This window comes from Phyllobates terribilis, unplaced genomic scaffold (assembly GCF_046119375.1).
Source record: "Phyllobates terribilis strain yellow unplaced genomic scaffold, ASM4611937v1 Scaffold_5__5_contigs__length_657084704, whole genome shotgun sequence".
In the NCBI taxonomy this organism is placed as follows: domain Eukaryota; kingdom Metazoa; phylum Chordata; class Amphibia; order Anura; family Dendrobatidae; genus Phyllobates; species Phyllobates terribilis.
The window spans coordinates 595,558,393-595,578,403 of NW_027362765.1; the positions used below are offsets into that span (position 1 = coordinate 595,558,393).

The 20,011-nt window shown below is 47.7% G+C and overlaps 1 protein-coding gene across 3 annotated transcripts in view; it reads right to left on the reverse strand.

Annotated features, from left to right (window-relative positions):
* CSGALNACT2 (chondroitin sulfate N-acetylgalactosaminyltransferase 2) overlaps window positions 1-20,011 on the reverse strand; it is a 71,867-nt gene that overhangs the window by 36,627 nt on the left and 15,229 nt on the right. The window contains exons 2-3 of one of the 3 annotated variants that reach the window (XM_073686000.1): window positions 17,544-17,625; window positions 17,024-17,070 (exon numbers count right to left, since the gene is read on the reverse strand). The exons of 1 other annotated variant lie outside the window; for it this stretch is intronic. The gene's annotated coding sequence lies outside the window, so the exon portion shown is untranslated. The remainder of the gene's footprint in view (window positions 1-17,023; window positions 17,071-17,543; window positions 17,626-20,011) is intronic. One more of the 3 variants, XM_073686001.1, reaches the window with a different exon arrangement.

The following is a 20,011-nucleotide window of genomic DNA, read 5'->3' on the forward strand; positions in this document are numbered from 1 at the left end:
GAAGCAGCGAGGTAATGCTTAAAGCGCTCGGTGACTGCCCATACTACGGCCAGGAACTCTAGCTTAAATGAGCTGTAATTCTCGGGGTTCCTTTCGGTGGGTCGCAGTTTTCGGCTGGCGTAGGCGATTACTCGTTCCTTCCCCTGCTGGATCTGGGACAGTACGGCTCCTAGCCCGATGTTACTGGCGTCGGTGTAGAGGATAAAGGGCTGGCTATAATCCGGGTACGCCAGGATTTCGTCCCCCGTGAGGGCCATCTTCAGCTGGCGGAAGGACTCTTCTTCCAGCTCCTCCCATTTGAAGGGCGGCTTCTGGTTCTTGGCCTTCCGGGACTGGCCTATCAGGAGGTCCTGCATAGGTGCTGCCTTTTTGGTGAAACCGGGAATAAACCTTCGGTAGTAGCCTACCAACCCGAGGAACTGCCGCACTTCTTTTACGCTGGAGGGGCTTGGCCATTCCTTAATTGCGGTGATCTTATCAGGGTCGGGAGCCACTCCGTCAGCGCTCACCACGTGTCCCAGGTACTGCACCTTTGGTTTCAGGAGGTGACACTTGGAGGGTTTCACCTTTAGGCCGTAACTCGCCAGAGCTTCGAACACTTCCGCCAGGTGTTTCAGGTGGTCCTCATACGTCTTGGAATATACGATGACATCGTCCAGGTACAACAGGACCGTCTCGAAGTTTCTGTGGCCCAGACAACACTCCATTAGTCGTTGGAAGGTTCCTGGTGCGTTGCAGAGTCCGAACGGCATGCAGGTGAACTCGCTAAGTCCCATCGGGGTGGTGAATGCGGTCTTCTCCCGGTCCGCCTCTGCTACAGGAACCTGCCAGTACCCGCTAGTGAGATCCAAGGTAGAGAAGAAGTTAGCAGATCTTAAAGCAGCCAATGACTCCTCTATCCTTGGTAAGGGGTACGCATCCTTGTGTGTGATATGGTTGATTTTCCGGTAATCTACACACATCCTCATGGTGTTGTTTTTTTTTTCTGACTAAGACTAGTGGAGCTGCCCAGGGGCTACAGCTATCCCTGATCACCCCAGCCTCCTTCATGTCTCTAAGCATCCCCTTGGCGTGTTGGTAGTGGGCAGGGGGTACGGGTCGATACCTCTCTTTTATAGGAGGATGGTCTCCCGTGGGGATGTGGTGTTCTACCCCCTTGACTCGCCCGAAGTCTAACGGGTGTTTACTGAACACTCTCTCGTACTCCTGAACCACCCGATAGACTCCTTGTTTCTGGTGTGAGGGAGTGGAGTCAGTACCCAGATGTAGTTGCTGACACCAGTCCTCCATGTTTTTCTTAGAGCCGTTACCTTCCTCCGGGTGAGATGGAGGCAAGGGTTCCACAGATTGTATAGAATTTTGGTTAATGGTATATAATTTGGCTAGCGTAGCATACCGGGGCAGGTACACTTCCCTCTCCCCGATATTTATTATGCGAACGGGCACCCTCCCATGGCGTACATCAACCACCCCCCGTGCTGTCAAAATGGTGGGCCTACTGTCAGAGTAAACTGGTTCTACCATCGCCTGGTAATCCCTACCTCTCAGACCAATAGCTGCCCGGCACCAAATCATCATTTCACTTTTTGGGGGCATGGCAATAGGAAAAGGGTCACACATTCTTACGCTACCAATCTCACCGCCGGAGAGTTCCACCTGTTGCCATCGCATCAGTGCCCGGATCTCTTTCTGGAGCACCCGCTGCTCGCCGGAGCTGGCGTTCTTGGCAACCTGCTGTAAAAGGAAAATCACCTCTGCAAGACAATTTTCAATTACATTAGTTCCTAGAGTTATTTTTGGGTGACTCTCATGTTTGTCAATATCTACAATGATCAGTCCCTGTGCTGCCAGTTCGACTCTACCGATTTTGATGGTCACCTCTTTAAATCCGATCTGTGGCACGGGCTGGCCATTGCTGGCGATGATACTCAGTGTACCGTGTGGTGCTCACCCGTATGGCCGGTGACTCGGGGCCTTCTAATGGCTTCCGCTCCACGATGGCGGTGCTGGTCCCACGCGTGTGACCGTGCCTTCGGGTTTCTGGGCCTGAGGACCTGAAATCCCCTGCCGGTCGGCTTCTGCTGCTGGGTAAGAGTTAGTCCCCACAGCCTCGGACGCCGGGTCCGGTAAGAAAGCTTCTCAGTCAGGGCGAGCTCTGCAGCTGCCAGCCCCTGACTCGTAGTAGTATTGCTCCCACTGAGCTTCTGCTGTTTCTTCCTATGACTGTTTCTCGTCTCTACTTCTTCTCTACTCACTCACCCTGCCTCAGCCCTAGGTTTATATAGGGGAAGTTCTTCCCCTCCCAAGACTGGGCAGGAGGTGTGGCATGCACAGGATCCCTGACCAAAGGACCTCCCACCTGCTCTCAGACATAACATTACATTACTGTGGAAACCAGACCCCTGGGGTGCCACATTATGATTGGGCGGCAGGTTTAAAATAAAGCCACGGTGTAGCAATTCCGTCCCTTTGTTCCTATCTGCACTCTGGTTTCAGATCGTAGCAGCGTTCACCGGGCTGTATTCGTTCATCTCGGCTTTGTTAAGGCCCTGTCAGCGTCCTGATTTTCGGATTCTAGTAGCGTTCTCCACGACGGGAACTGAGACCGCTGTAGCGACCACCAATCGGGGACGAGGGGCGCGGAAAAGTCCAATTTATGCACGCCTACGTGTCTCAGTTCTGAATCGCTGACGAGGTCGTTGATAAGGTGTCAAATACAGCGATGCACACTGCCCAGCGGGAGCGCAACGACCCAGGAATGGTCCAGGAAGCTTTGTAACGATCAGCGATCTCACAGCAGGGGCCTGATCGTTGCTACCTGTCAGACATAACGAGATCGCTATTGCGTCACAAAAACCGTGACGTATCAACGATCTCGCTAGCGATCTCGTTATGTGTGATGGGGCCTTTACAGCATCAGACCTTGTTCTACAGCTAAATATATAGCATTCACATAGAGCTGCAGAACTTGGCTCCAAGTAAAGCCCCCATACACCTTAGACATTGGTCATCCAAACAATCTCTCAATTTGCTAGACATTACTGGCGACGTATTATCTCAGGAAGAACAATAGAGTCGGCAGTCCGAATTCTGACATGGTGGATCCTTGACATCATCTATCCGTGGCCCTCATACACATTAGATTGTCAGCCCAACGCATCAATATCGGCTGATGTTAGTCTAATGTGTATGGAGGAACTTTAGTCCTTACAGTAAGGCAGATTATGGGTGGTGCAGGTTACAGTTGCAAACACAATTATTCAACACCCATTGCAAGTTTTGGTTTCTTAGTAAAATTTAACTTTTTGCTCATTACAAAGAACCAAACAACAAGATCACTCAACACAACTAATATCACAAGTGGTTTCTCCTAATTCAACACAACATGCCTTTTCCAGGCTGCTGCAGTCTCAGAATTATCCACCCCTTGGTAAGCTTGTACTTTGTAAATAGCAATGGTTATGTGCACAGATGTGCTTTTATTAATGAGCATTAAATGAAAATGTATATGAAATTTCACAAGGTTTACACCACACGAGTTTGCACTGACATCTATTTCCTGTGTATAAACATTGGATTTTGAGCCAATACACTAATCATATTCACCTTTATAATCCTATTATGTATGACATGGTGCTTGCTTGAGAAAGGCTCCGTATGATTTAATCAGCGAAAATGTCATATTTTATTGATAAGGGTCAATAAAAAAAAAACCTGTGTCACAACGATTCTTGGAGCTCTGCTATTTTTTCATTGCAAACATACACTGTCACATATACTCCACATAGGTTTGAAAAATGAAATAAGTGCAAAGTAAAAATAACTTTTTATATATGAAGTGACTTAAACAGAATGTATCGTCATGGTCTTTATGAGGTAATAACTCTGGAAGGCTTCATCGGATCCAAGTGATTCTGAGATTTGGTTTTCGTGACATATTGTACTTCATGATAGTGGTAAAATTTCTTCGACATGACTTGCGTTTATTTGTGAAAAAACGGAAATTTGGCAAAAATTTGGAAAATGTTGCAATTTGAAATTTTTATGCCATTAAATCAGAGAGATATGTCACATAAAATAGTTAATAAATAACATTTCCCACATGTCTACTTTACATCAGCACAATTTTTGTTAGGAAGTTAAGGGTTAAAAGTTGACCAGCGATTTCTCATTTTTCCAACAAATTTTTTTTTTTTTTTAGGGATCAAATCACATTTGAAGTGACCTTGCGGGGTCTATATGACAGAAAATACCAAAAGTGACACCATTCTAAAAACTGCACCCCTCAAAACCACATTCAAGAAGTTTATTAAGCCTTCAGGTGCTTCACGGGAATTAATGGAATGTGGAAGGAAAAAAATGAACATTTGACTTTTTTTCACAAAAATGTTACTTTAGACCCAAACTTTTCAATTTTCACAAAGGTAAAAAGGAGAAAATGGACCCCAAAATTTGTTGTGCAATTTCTCCTGAACACGCCGATACGCCATATGTTGGGGAAAACCACTGTTTGGCTGCACGGCAGGCCCCCGATGTGCCTAAACTGTGGAAACCTCCACAAGAGACCCCATTTTGGAAACTAGATCCCTCAGGCAACTTATCTAGATATGTGGTGAGCACCTTGAACCCCCAGGTGCTTCACAGAGAGCCGTGAAAATAAAAAACAACACATTTTTCCCACAGAAAAATTATTTTAGCCCCAAATTTTTTTTATTTTCAAAAGGGGTAACAGGAAAAAATGGACCCCAAAGTTTGTTGTGCAATTTCTCCTGAGCATGCAGATACCCCATATGTGGGGGAAAACTATTGTTTGGGCGCACGGCAGAGTTCAGAAAGGAAGCAGTGAAAGGAACGCAGACTTTGATGGAATGGTCTGCGGTTGTAATGTTGCGTTTGGAGAGCCCCTGATGTGCCTAAACAGTGGAAAAACCCCACAAGTGACCCCATTTTGGAAACTATACCCCTCAAGGAGTTTATTTAGATGTATGGTGAGAACTTCAACACACAGATGCTTTGCAGAATTTAACAACGTGGATCTGTAAAAATTAAAAAAATATATATTTTTCCCACAAAAATGTTGTTTTAGCCCCAATTTTTTTTTCATTTTCACAAGGATAGCAGGAGAAAATGGACCCCAAAATTTGCTGTGCAATTTCTCCTGAGTATACAGTTACCCCATATGTGGTTGAAAATTACTTTTGAGGCACAGTGCAAAGCTCAGAAGGGAAGAAGAGCAATATTGGAGTTCAGATTTTGCTGGACTGGTTTGAGGGTACCATGACACACTGACAGAGCCCCTGAGCTGCCAGAACAGCAGAACCCCCATAAGAGACCCCATTTTACAATCTACATTTCTCAATGAATTAATCTAGGAGATCAGTGATCATACTGACACCACAGTGGTTTCACAGAATTTTATACCATTGGGCAGTGAAGAAAAAAATAATTACTTTTTTACCACCAAAATTTTATTTTTGCCCCAGATTTTACATTTTCAAACTGGGAAATGGGTACAAAACAAATGCCACCAAAATGTGTCCCACACTTTCTGCTGAATGTAGAAATACCCCATATGTGGCTGTGCAGTACTGCTTAGCCACGCGGTGAGACTCAGGAGGGACGGAGCGCTATTTGCCTCCTGGAGTGCAGATTTTTCTAGAACAGTATGCAGACTCCATATACAGAGCCCCTAAAACTATGAAGCTAGTAGCAGTAGCCTTGGGGACATTATACAATATCACTAAACTGTGTGACTGCAAATCCATTAAAAAAATAAAATAAAACATTGCTAGAAGCTGCGGCGTTACTGTGTAAAGTACTCCTCATTCCTCTCCATATGGTTTAATAGTAGCCCTGAGACAACGCCATCCATATTTGAAAAACAAAACATTACATCTATAATGACACTTAAATACAATTTGCATAATAATTTGGAACGTGGCATAATTTGATAGAAAAAAAGAACAGAATTCGATCTACTTTTGTTACCAAGTCCCTGATCTGGCTCATAGTGAGAGGTCTTGTCTACGTGCCCCAAAAGGGAATATGGAAATGCATCGTCTTTGTGAGACAACACTTAAAAATATTTAGTGACCTGTAATATGTGTAACATTAAGGAAGCTTTGCTTTCACGTATTGCAACAGCCATGAACAAGTCTACTCCTGGGCACCAGATGTCTCATTCAGTGCTCTTGCTGCTGGAGCACAAGGCTATGACCGATCCTAACAGGAATATTTCCAGCTTCAGCCACGGCAGCAGTGGGGCACACACAAGGACACTGCCATTAGAAAACTGCAGGTCCAATTAGTATCTTTCTAGCCTCTGTAAATCTGACCCCCACCATGTGCTGGCAGGCTGTGGTGGTCCGGGCATGCTGCCCTACCAGTTACTAATTCTGCAGCAGCTGACCAGCTACTAATAGTGACGCGCCCCCTGGGCCATATTCTTTAGGGGAATATCCGGAGCCGGATCAGATGGGAGTTGTAGTCTTCCGAGTGGCTGTGACCCGGTCCGTGCCCAGGGTGTCAAGCTCAGAGTATGTGGCAGTCCTACAGATGTTATAAAGTTCTTAATGTCGACTACGCCACCCGTTGTATTGCGGTCACTATGGCCGCCGCTGCAGCAGGGTCCGCTGAGGCTGATGGTGTTGGTGCAGCTTTTGGTAGTATAACCCCCAACGGGTGGGGTATAGCCTCAGGGGGTCAGGTGCAGAGGATGGGGGTTGTGGTGGTGCAGCATAGATGTTAAGTGAAGACAGAGTCGGGTTGTGCAGTTTAAGGTATTTACTCACTGCTGATGTTCCGGTCACTCCAGCTTCAAGTGACCACCCGAGCCGTGCTGCGTCCACCAGGTCCTGGATTCAGCAAACCCCCAAACAAGTCCGGAGCGTGACCCTGAGCTCTCCTTCTGTCCTTTCCTCTGGCCGTCCCCACTAGTGATCCACCTAGGTCCAGCTCCCTCGGGCCTTCTGTTGGGAGACCCTTGGCCTTGGGTTCCCTGACCCTCCACGTGGTTTGCCTTCGGGGTGGATGTGGTGGGTGGCCGTGGCAGACGCTGCCCACGGCCTCCGGTCTCTGGCTAGGGTGTGCTTTTGCCCCCACCAGTTTGGGATCCGGTACCCTATTGCCGACTCTTCACCCGGGGATTGAATTTGGGTTCTCAGAGTCCTCTCTTTGTCCCCTCTGGGTCTTTCCTTCTCTGCTCCTCTCTCTCTCTGCAGGCTCATCTGGACCTCTGCTTCTTACTCTGACAGACTGACCGACTGTGGCAGACTGACTCCTCTGCAAAGACTGACCCTGATCGTTGATGGTGCCCACCTTATATACTCCCTCTATGTGTGAGCTCAGGTGACCAGCACCCAATGAGCTCCTATCTTTACCCAGGCTGCTCCCCCTATCTGCCCCTACACTACTGGGATGTACCACCCCCCTCCCACTCCAGCCAGGAACAGACTCGGTCGTACCTGCACATTTCTAAGTGGGAGTACCGTCGGCCTGCTCCTCGGAAATGGGATGTGTGTAGTGCATGCAGCCTACCGAGCCCAGGTCCACACTCCATCCTTACCCGGGAGTGGAATATCACACCTCTGGGTTGAGGTGCAATACCCCTGTAGCAGCCGAATCCTCAGGGTGCTACATTCCCCCCTGGTAAATCACAGCACGTCCTCGGGCTGTAAGATATGAAACACCAAAACATACATTTTTTTTTCATAAACATATAAAACATCATATAAAACATTATATATATATATATCAAATAAACTTTTCGTATAAATAACATTCTCGTCGCCTCTGGCTCCTCCCTCCGGTCACTGTGCAACGCGTGACCGGGTAAAGTGCGACAGTCTTTTCTTGAAAAATGGTTTTCCTATAAAACCGGTAGGGGGCGCTTTAGGACGCGCAACTATTTACAAGGGATGGTGGCCGCTCTCAGTCCTCGGCCAGATATTAGGGAGGAATGACCGCTCTCAGTCCTCGGTCAGTGGGATTTAAGGGTTAAACGGGTAAACAGTTCACACTTGCTGGTCCCAACGGGGACTATAATAGCAGCAGTAACAGTTCACTGTGCCCCGACGGGCAACTATATACAGCTTCTGCTTCGCTGTACTTAACGACGACGTCCTCCTGCTCTTTCTTTATGGTTTCCTTTAGCTTCAGACCCGTCCGAGTCCTCTTGTTCTTCCTCCTCACACCGCAGCTCTTCCTCCGTCAGGCGATGCACATGGAGGGCGTAGGGTCCTTTGGCACACTTGTGCCGGGTGAAGGTGACCTCGTCCCCGATGTAAAGGTCACGACCTCTGTGTCCCTCCGGTAGGTGGGACTCAACGTCTCTCCTGGTCACAAAGACGTCGCCTGGGGTGCGGTGGTCTCGGATGAAGCCCCACCCATGCTGCATGTTAAACTTGATCACAGTCCCGGTGGTGCGGGGACTATGCGCTGCACGGGGACTCCTCCTGGCCCGGCTCTTCTGCTCCGCGCTCCTTATCTGGGCTTGTTGTTCCCGGACCCGCCTCTCTCTCCGCTCTCTCTCAAAGACCTCGAGCTGCTGGCGGCAGCACTCTGCACGCTCCGCTGCGGCTGCCCGAGTCTCTTGAGTGAACCCCATGAGATCTTCTCCGGTGGGGTCCCACTCAAACTGCGCTTCTGCTAGCGGGGGCGAGATCCTCTTAACGGGCTTTGGAGCCGGGATCAGGGGTTCATCTAGGGGTCTCTCCTTCCGGAGTCGGGGATGGTGAAACTCCGGTGGCCATATAAAGGGCTGCCCATCCGGGCACGTATGTTGGGCGAACAGATCTTCTCCCAGATGCGGCACCCTTGGTCTTATGGGCGCAGTGGTGTTAGCGCCCGGGTTGCCCGGGCCTTGCGGCCAGGCCTGGGGTATCTGGAAGGTGAAGGGCACCGTAAGGACGGCGGCGCCCTGGGCTACTTGGCCCTGCGACCAGGCCGGTGGCTCCGCGGAGGTAGGGGGCGCTGTTGGTATTGCGGCGCCCGGGGGTACTAGGCCTTGCGACCAGGCTGGTGGTACTTCCTGCTTGGTCACGCTCGGGGTCGAGGCGTGTGACGTCACAGGGGTCGCGGCTGCGGCTTCCGGTTGAGGCCTAGTCTGTGGCAGTGACGTTGCGGTTACGGGCACGGCAGGGGGTACTTCGGGCTCTGCGACGGGGAGCTGGGGCAGGTACGCGGTTTCCCGGTTTGGGGTAGAAACGTCCCCTTTACCTGCCTCCTTTCGTTCGGCTCCCTTCTCGGCGCCGTCTCCGGTCTTCAGTCCTCCTGCGCCATCCTCAGAGGCGGTCTGTCTCCTCGTCTCGGGTGGCGTGCTCCGCTGACGAGTCTCGGTCCGCTGGGCCATCTCTCGGCTCCACTCCGCCAACGTCTCCCGCTGCACCCGGGCCATCCTCCGTGCGAGGCCCTCCAGCGCAGTCTGTGCACACTCCCGATCTCGGGGGAGCTGTGCTAGGACCTCCACTAGGCCTAGTGGGGTCGTTGCTTCTAGCAGGCTCCTGACCAACGGGTCGGTGCTGCTCTGCTCTCTTCCCGTTGTCTCCAGCAGGCCTTCTGGAGTGGCGACCGGCAACAGGCTCCTGACCACTGGGTCGGTGCTGCCTGGAGTGGCGGCCCGCATCAGGCTCCTGACCGCTGGGTCGGTGCTGCCTGGCTCTCCCTCCATCTCCGGGTAGGCTCTTTCTGGACTCTGCTCCAGGCTTCTTGTCTCCGGGTGCGCTCTCTCCAGACTGCTCCAGGCGACACCCATCTTTGCTCTCTTCTTCTCAGTCCTCCCACTTCGAGGGCGGTCCCGGGGCCACTTGGTGATTGTCAGCTCCAGGGGCAGTTCTTTCACGCTGACAGACACCTCTAGCATCACAGTCTCTGTTGGTGGGGGCGGTTTCCACTTTTGGCGCCATTTTCGGTCCTGGCCCACGATGGGAGGTGGCCTCTTGCCACCCTCTGGCACGCCCATAATGGCGTCCGCTCTTCCAAGGCGGGAAACCTTTGGAAATGGCGGGAATCGTCTCCCAGTGGCGGGAAACTCTGCAGATGGCGGGAAAACGCTGTTAATGGCGGACAACCGGCTGGAATCGACCTGTGATGGGGTCCGATGGCGGGGACCCTCCGGAACCGGCAGGAGACTTCTTTTTGAGGTAAACTCGTTCTTTTCTTCAGGCACGCAGTACCCGGGTGTTGCGGGCACGTAATCCTGCCGACTAAGCCAAAGTTGACGCGCCCCCTGGGCCATATTCTTTAGGGGAATATCCGGAGCCGGATCAGATGGGAGTTGTAGTCTTCCGAGTGGCTGTGACCCGGTCCGTGCCCAGGGTGTCAAGCTCAGAGTATGTGGCAGTCCTACAGATGTTATAAAGTTCTTAATGTCGACTACGCCACCCGTTGTATTGCGGTCACTATGGCCGCCGCTGCAGCAGGGTCCGCTGAGGCTGATGGTGTTGGTGCAGCTTTTGGTAGTATAACCCCCAACGGGTGGGGTATAGCCTCAGGGGGTCAGGTGCAGAGGATGGGGGTTGTGGTGGTGCAGCATAGATGTTAAGTGAAGACAGAGTCGGGTTGTGCAGTTTAAGGTATTTACTCACTGCTGATGTTCCGGTCACTCCAGCTTCAAGTGACCACCCGAGCCGTGCTGCGTCCACCAGGTCCTGGATTCAGCAAACCCCCAAACAAGTCCGGAGCGTGACCCTGAGCTCTCCTTCTGTCCTTTCCTCTGGCCGTCCCCACTAGTGATCCACCTAGGTCCAGCTCCCTCGGGCCTTCTGTTGGGAGACCCTTGGCCTTGGGTTCCCTGACCCTCCACGTGGTTTGCCTTCGGGGTGGATGTGGTGGGTGGCCGTGGCAGACGCTGCCCACGGCCTCCGGTCTCTGGCTAGGGTGTGCTTTTGCCCCCACCAGTTTGGGATCCGGTACCCTATTGCCGACTCTTCACCCGGGGATTGAATTTGGGTTCTCAGAGTCCTCTCTTTGTCCCCTCTGGGTCTTTCCTTCTCTGCTCCTCTCTCTCTCTGCAGGCTCATCTGGACCTCTGCTTCTTACTCTGACAGACTGACTCCTCTGCAAAGACTGACCCTGATCGTTGATGGTGCCCACCTTATATACTCCCTCTATGTGTGAGCTCAGGTGACCAGCACCCAATGAGCTCCTATCTTTACCCAGGCTGCTCCCCCTATCTGCCCCTACACTACTGGGATGTACCACCCCCCTCCCACTCCAGCCAGGAACAGACTCGGTCGTACCTGCACATTTCTAAGTGGGAGTACCGTCGGCCTGCTCCTCGGAAATGGGATGTGTGTAGTGCATGCAGCCTACCGAGCCCAGGTCCACACTCCATCCTTACCCGGGAGTGGAATATCACACCTCTGGGTTGAGGTGCAATACCCCTGTAGCAGCCGAATCCTCAGGGTGCTACAATAGTGTAGCAGAATATATACAAAGTCAGTATCTAGTGGCTGCGGACATGTATTTATCATGTCAGAAATAAGTGGTTAATACATCGGAGCTTAGATAAGAAAGTATGAAAAATGCAAGGTGCGCGCTGAAAACTATGTGGAATGTGAACAGCACTCTATATTATTGGTTACAGAAGCAAAAAGAAAATACATTAGAAATCTTCAGGAGCAGATTCCTTATGTAGACATAGGCTGCAGTTCACCGTGGAGTCGGAGTCGTGGAGTCTTGATGTTCTTGAGGCAGAGGTTTTAACAGGATCAGCTGAGGGTGATCAGGCATACAGAGAGATTTCCACATGATCTGCCCTGGGCAAGTCACTTTTTGAATTGGCGAACGTCTCTGTAATCTTCTAAATTTTATCTTTGTTTTAAGTAATGCCATTTACTAATTTATTAATTATGACAACTTTGTTGTTTATCATGAAAAAAGGTTGAAAGTGAATAGACATGGGTAATTTGAGAGAGTTTTTATTATGTAGAGCACACTTTTCTAGCTTCCGAAACGTGTATTTGAATCGGAACTCGGGCTGCTAGTGCATTTATAAATAACCTTGTTCTTTGGATGCATTTCATTTGGTTACAATCTTAATTTTTTTTTTGTTTATGTCAGTGCGCTTTTAAAATCTTTTCTATTTTGAATTATTTTTCTGCGGCTTACCTTTATTAGGCTAAGTGCCCATCATGCAGAAATGCTCAGGATTTTTTCCTGAGCGTTTCTGCATCTCCCTGGCAGAAAAAACGCATGCGGATTGTACATGCGGATTGTACATGCGTTTTTCCTGCCAGGGACATGCGGAAGTGAAGCGTTCTTCACATGCATTTCTGCATGCGGGTTGACAAGCGCTTTCCAAGCGATTTTAGCATCACGTGGAAAGTGCTTGACAACTTGGTCACACTATATAAATCCATGCAACCGGCATGGATTTATATAGTGTGACCGTAAAAGAATGGTAAAAAATAAAAAAATAAATGTATACTTACCCTCCGATGGCCCCCGGAGTCTTGCTTCACCGTCCCGGCTGCCGGCAGCAGTACACTGAAGGCCCTCCCGACGTCGGCGTTGCGTGACCCGTCACATGACTATGACGTCAGCGCAGGTCCTTCAGTACATCGCGAACTGCTGCCAAGCAAGGAGGAGCACAGCGCGGGCCGCCAGAAGGTAAGTATATATATATATATTTTTTTTTTATTTTATTCTTTTTGGGTACCCAGGTCCAGAGGAGAGTCTCCTCTTCTCTAGACCTGGGTACCATCCGCACATTAGAACGCATGGAATGCGCATCTGCATATACAGTGATGCATAATCCATGCGTTCCAATGTAAGTCAATGGCGGCGAAAACGCAGCACTTCCGCAAAATAACTGGTAGTGCTGCGTTTTTTTCCGCAATGATAATCCGCAGCGGAAATTTCCGCAGCATGTGCACAGCACAGCGGATTATCATTGGGGAACATGGCAGACCTTCTACCATGAGTTTAAGCGTTTCTGTAGCGTTTTTGCCGCTGTGGAAACGCTTAAAAAACGCATCGTGGGCACACAGCCTTAAGGTGGTTTCTGAGACTCAGGATAGTTGGTAAGCCAAACCTCTGACTCCAACTCCGACTCCTCAATTTACTGTAGCACAGATTCATCTCCGCTAAAAGTCTAGACCCTTAAATCAGGAATAGGACAGACATTTATAGGACATTTCATAACTTTCCCAAATTCTTATGAAAAAATATTCCCCACAAACTGCATTGAACTACTGTGCCCAATTTATTATATATTTTAGGACTTGGAATAGGTCCATTTTATACCGACTCCACCAAAATTGACACCGACTCAGACTCCAACTCCACAGCCCAGCTGAGACTATCCATAAAAAGGGAAAATGCATCAGCAGACTATCAGTGCCTAAAAGGAGTGTTCCTTATGATACTACTACTATTCCTAACAAGGTGAGCACATTACCTCTTATCTAAGCCTAGTCCTACTCCAAACAAGATTAAGATCTCTGCACAATGGAGCACCAATCTCGTTTTGTTTTTCTAATCTTTTTAAATGTACCCCATTGTTTTATCCCCAAACTTTTGCGTACCTAAGTTTAAAAAGAAAGTATTGTGAAGAAGTTTATAATGAGATATCAATGTAAAGAGTAGACGGTGGCATGACCCGACCTTCTGCATGATGAATAATACCGCCACTGTTCTGCAAACACTGCTCTGGACAGCTGCTCCACACATGTAACACTTGGCCTTGACTTCTGCTAGAAGAGTCTGTAAAGAGTACTACCAGCAGACAGATGTGAATGATAATATACAGAGCTACTGGATAGATGCTGTGTTAGCATATCAGTATGAAATACACACACCATATGGGTGTTATGTGGGCATAGCTCCTCAGCAGATTTCACTGTCATTTGCCACCTCACAAAACCTCAAAAACAGAAAGAATATACAATTCTTTGACGCACACCACTGAAAAGCATGTTGACGCCCTACTACATGGATTTAGCTCCGAGAGATGTGAGTGAGAGGACCTCATACTCGTCAGCAGTACTGCATCTAAAGGGTAACAAACATTTTTGGATAAATTATAGCTCCTGAGCGGTAGTGTTGAACGGTGGGTCAGGTCCTGAAACCCCCGCTGATTGCTCAAACTAAGGGATTTTGCAATATAAGGACCTACAGGCTTTTTATTGAGCCCGATTCATCATTACATTTCTGCCAGTTTTACAAAGTGAATACCTCTGAATTAGGGACTTTAGATTTTGGGACAAAGTCAAACAATTTACGCCTTTTTTCGAGCTGTATTTTGTGGTCAGTTTGGGGATTTTTATGTCAATATGGCTGACAGATCCATGAAATGCAACTTTTTAAAAAATGTTTTGCTAAATTTGGCACAACTCTACTCTAGTTTCCCCCTTTTTCCCCAGAGTAATTCTATGTACACCAGTTATTTAGGTTAATTTATTTGTGACATTTTGCAAATTGTGCAAGTTTTCCCATTAGAGAGTCACAAAACTAGTTAAAGACATAAAAAAACAACTTGGGCTTTGCACGAAAATTCATTTTTATAAATTTGGTGCAGAAAACATCAAGGAAAACCAGAAGTCAAAAAATAAAAGTGACTTCATAAATCTGCAAAAATGATGAATTGGGCCCTTTATGGTTTTCCCTGTACAGCGGGCCTCATTCAAAGACGTAGGACCGGCTGCAGTTCCTGGCACTGCCGTGTAACAAGGAGCACCGCTGTGCAGGGAAACCTTGAAGAGGACGCAGCACTAAATTAGCACGGCAGCCCTTTGTCTGGATTCATGGAGGGACTCCATATGTACCACGCTTGTGGATCCTGAAGTTATGACATATTCTAGCGAGATGCCAACTGGCTTTAAAGGAGCAATCCTGGCCAACTGGAGATGAACAATTACCACAGAAATAACTGGGAGACAAGAAAGGGATCAATAACTTGAGAAATGTCATACAGAGATTGTACAGAAATGTCAGTATATCAGCAGGTCCATCAGTGCGAGTCTCATAACGATTGAGGATGTTTATACAGACGCCTCGGCCTGGACAACATTTTATAGGGTTATATTACAGTGAGAATCTGGTGCCCCATGCTCTGTACTTTATTATAACAGCCATACATTACTGGAAACCAGACTTCCCATCTAAGGCCATGTTCACATAGCGGTTTTGCCTATAGTCAGTGGCTCCGTTGGGGCTTACTTCTGAAGCCCTGGAAAATAGGCCACTCACAGGTCCTTTGACTGTAATAATGGAGATGGAGTCACTGTGTGTTCTGTCGGACATTGTTTTCGGCAAGACATGGTGTAGTGCGTTTTGGTGCATACCTCAAATAGGCGGATATGGCTGAAAATAATGTCAGATAAAGGAGTCAGCTCGTAGCAAATCCAAAAGTTCCTGCATCTATATATGAAGAAAGCCTCCTCAGATGTGCCTCTCCAACAACTAGCGGCACAGGTCCGCCTGACAGTTTGAGAAGAACCACTTAAGAAAATGGAGATGTTGATAACTAAACTACCCAGTAATAGACACAAAGTGTGACATGTCAAGCACTGCTGGAGCAGGGGGCAGCTCCTGACACAAGTGCGCCAGGGCATTCACCTGCTCCTCTGCAGGTCAGTCTACAGACATCCATGACCTTTATGTTACAGGACAACCTTCCTATATGGATATAACAGACTAGAGAGGGGCCTCCCACTCCAGACAACAATGCAAACAGCCAAAAACAGAAGGTCAGCAAAAGAAAGCCAGAAACCAAACGATCAATGTGTTCAGGGGTCAATTAAAAGATTAGGAGGGAGGTCGCATGTTGTGTGGTCTCCAAATATCCTATATAGAATCTATAACTGCTACATGCGGACTCTGCCTATATCTGTAATTGGCCACACCATCAGGATGAACACAACACACAGCTATTTAATGCATATGTAGCCATTACTGTAAGCCTTTTATGGTAGAACAAAAAGTCCATTTTCACACCCTAAAAGATTTGTGTGCGCCATGTACAGACGTCCACGCCACAATGAGGTCTAGACAGACTGCACAAGGAGAGGGATCTGTCTGAGAAGCCCAGGATGAGCAGAGAGCTAAAGGGAATGAGCAATCAGAATCAAGTTTTTGTGTTACATTTGCTTTTTACATTGTGTTACATTTGTTTGTAAAAAAAAAACAAACATTTCTTGAGAATTTTTATTTTATTTCATATCATAATTTAAGAAAAAATATTTCACATGGTCATTGGGGTTTTTTCGAGACTCTTACTTTGCTGTCCTTTGGAGAAGAGTTTTCAGCAAGGCTCCTTATCATCAAAGGCAGCATAACAATGAGGGGTAACACCTCTATACACAGCTGATCACCTATTGTGATTTGGTGGATCCGGTATTCTGCCACACCTGACCCTGCTCCCCCTCCTGTTCAATGACCTTTGCACACGCTCATTAGACGCTTCCATACAGAAGGCAGGTTTGGGGTCTGACCATTGTAGCTATTTTACATGTGTGGCTTTTTGAAACAACAGGAAGTTAAAGTCTAAAAAAATCCCCAGTGATCAGTGTAAACATTGCAAGATTTATAATATTTAGTGCAGATTTTGATGTGGAAAAAAAAGATTGCCAACATTTAAAAAAGGCAGAGTTTAGACTGTGTGAGCAGGACAAGATGTACTGGCCACGAGTCTCTGCCGCCTCGTATATGCCATTAGGGCTCGCTCACACAAGCAGTCTGATGTTTTATCGGACAGCACTCGGAACAATGTTATTCAGGGGGGCAGTGCTGAGAATTGGCAGAGACCTGGGTCGGTCCATACATCATGGTTGTGTTTCACAGAAATATAAATTCATCCTAAACAATAGGCCGTCTTCTGATGACACAATCTTTCCCCACAAACCTGTCCATCAATGTCTTCAGCTGTAGATGGGGAAGGCTGCCTTTACGTTTAAAACAGGTTTAACTAAACATACCAGATGTGCACCCAGTACTAAATGTAACCGAGCAGAAAGATTACTCATTTCTCCATAGGAAAATGTCAGTGATGTGTGCATGCCGCCCAAGCTCACTTATGACTCACCTCACTTCTAGACAATCCGACGGCTGTCATCCACAATAATATGGCACCTAAATAATACAAGAAAATGTACTAAATCCTTGTATTTCAAAATTACACAGTGAACTTGGCCTCCTGAAGAAAGCACCACCAGCGCAAATAGTTGTGAAGTTCTTAGGCTCCATACACACAAACATTAGAAACCAAAGCTCAGTAACACGAAGCACAATTAACCTGGGTTTCTAAGAGCTTCCAAGCTTCACAAGTGCTGTCTGGTAGGTTTTGTAGCAATCAGACTTCATGCACATGAACAAATAAAGACATTTAAAGAAACAAATGGAAAAAATAATGATCCTAACCCAAGGCACGCTGTAATGCAGAGCAGTTTCTCCTTACATTACTGCATTACAAAGAATACCAGAAAGGGGCCACTATACAGTGTCCAAGTTACAACAAGTTCTTTTATTAAAGGGGTTGTCCATTACTGAATAGTGCCTTATGGATAGCTTGATTCAGAAGTCTACAATAAAAATTAAATACATACCTCCAGCACCAGCGCAGCTCCTCCGATGGGCAGTCTGGTCGGTTGCAGCCCTTACCATCCTCGTTAGAGTGGACTTCCTAGCCTACAAAAAGGGGAGCGGAGGTGGGGAGGAAAATGTGCCGTTTTTGTTGAAAAAAAACCAAAATATGTCTGTTCTCAGACTGTGCCTGGTACGGTTCAGCTACATTCACTTGAATACGAATAAACAGCAATACCAAAGAATTCATGGACAGATGTGGAGATCTTTCTGTAAAGACAACAGACCCTTACTCACGGGACTAGAACTACACTAACAATGCAAGATAATTGTGAACGAGTGTTGTTAAAAATGCTTGTCTCAGGATTATACCGCTGTGTAAACAGACTGCCGATCACCCGATGAACGAGCACAACACTGTCATCCGCTGAAATGATCTGTGATGCAGCTAAAAAAAGTAATAGTTTCGGGCGGTGCATCGTCCTGTGTAAGCTGGACTCACTGCGGAGAACATGGCAGTCTATGTGCACTGAGCAATATATTACTAATGACTCAGTGTGCATCATCCTGTGTAAGCTGGACTCACTGCGGAGAACCATGGCAGTCTATGTGCACTGAGCAATATATTACTAATGGCTCAGGGTGCATCGTCCTGTGTAAGCTGGACTCACTGCGGAGAACCATGGCAGTCTATGTGCACTGAGCAATATATTACTAATGGCTCAGTGTGCATCGTCCTATGTAAGCTGGACTCACTGCGGAGAACCATGGCAGTCTATGTGCACTGAGCAATATATTACTAATGGCTCAGTGTGCATCGTCCTGTGTAAGCTGGACTCACTGCGGAGAACCATGGCAGTCTATGTGCACTGAGCAATATATTACTAATGGCTCAGTGTGCATCGTCCTGTGTAAGCTGGACTCACTGCGGAGAACCATGGCAGTCTATGTGCACTGAGCAATATATTACTAATGGCTCAGTGTGCATCGTCCTGTGTAAGCTGGACTCACTGCGGAGAACCATGGCAGTCTATGTGCACTGAGCAATATATTACTAATGGCTCAGTGTGCATCGTCCTGTGTAAGCTGGACTCACTGCGGAGAACCATGGCAGTCTATGTGCACTGAGCAATATATTACTAATAGCTCAGTGTGCATCGTCCTGTGTGAGCTGGACTCACTGCGGAGAACCAGGGCAGTCTATGTGCACTGAGCAATATATTACAAATGGCTCAGTGTGCATTGTCCTGTGTGAGCTGGACTCACTGCGGAGAACCATGGCAGTCTATGTGCACTGAGCAATATATTACTAATGGCATCGTCCTGTGTAAGCTGGACTCACTGTGGAGAACCATGGCAGTCTATGTGCACTGAGCAATATATTACTAATGGCATCGTCCTGTGTAAGCTGGACTCACTGTGGAGAACCATGGCAGTCTATGTGCACTGAGCAATATATTACTAATGGCTCAGGGTGCATCGTCCTGTGTAAGCTGGACTCACTGCGGAGAACAATGGCAGTCTATGTGCCCTGAGCAATATATTACTAATGGATCAGTGTGCATCGTCCTGTGTAAGCTGGACTCATGGCGGAGAACCATGGCAGTCTATGTGCCCTGAGCAATATATTACTAATGGATCAGGGTGCATCGTCCTGTGTAAGCTGGACTCACTGCAGAGAACCATGGCAGTCTATGTGCCCTGAGCAATATATTACTAATGGATCAGTGTGCATCGTCCTGTGTAAGCTGGACTCACGGCGGAGAACCATGGCAGTCTATGTGCACTGATCAATATATTACTAATGGATCAGTGTGTATCGTCCTGTGTAAGCTGGATTCACTGTGGAGAACCATGGCAGTCTATGTGCACTGAGAAATATATTACTAATGGCTCAGGGTGCATCGTCTTGTGTGAGCTGGACTCACTGTGGAGAACCATGGCAGTCTATGTGCACTAAGTGTTATATTACTAATGGCTCAGTGTGCATCGTCCCGTGTGAGCCGGACTCACACTGTGGAGAACCATGGAGTGCTATGTGCCGTAAGCAACATATTACTAATGTCTCAGTGTGCATCGTCCTGTGTGAGCTGGACTCACTGCGGAGAACCATGGCAGTCTATGTGCACTGAGCAATATATTACTAATGGCATCGTCCTGTGTAAGCTGGACTCACAGTGGAGAACCATGGCAATCTATGTGCACTGAGCAATATAATACTAATGGCTCAGTGTGCATCGTCCTGTGTAAGCGGGATTCACTGCGGAGAACAATGGCAGTCTATGTGCCCTGAGCAATATATTACTAATGGATCAGTGTGCATCGTCCTGTGTAAGCTGGACTCATGGCGGAGAACCATGGCAGTCTATGTGCCCTGAGCAATATATTACTAATGGCTCAGTGTGCATCGTCCTGTGTAAGCTGGACTCACGGCGGAGAACCATGGCAGTCTATGTGGACTGAGCAATATATTACTAATGGCATCTTCCTG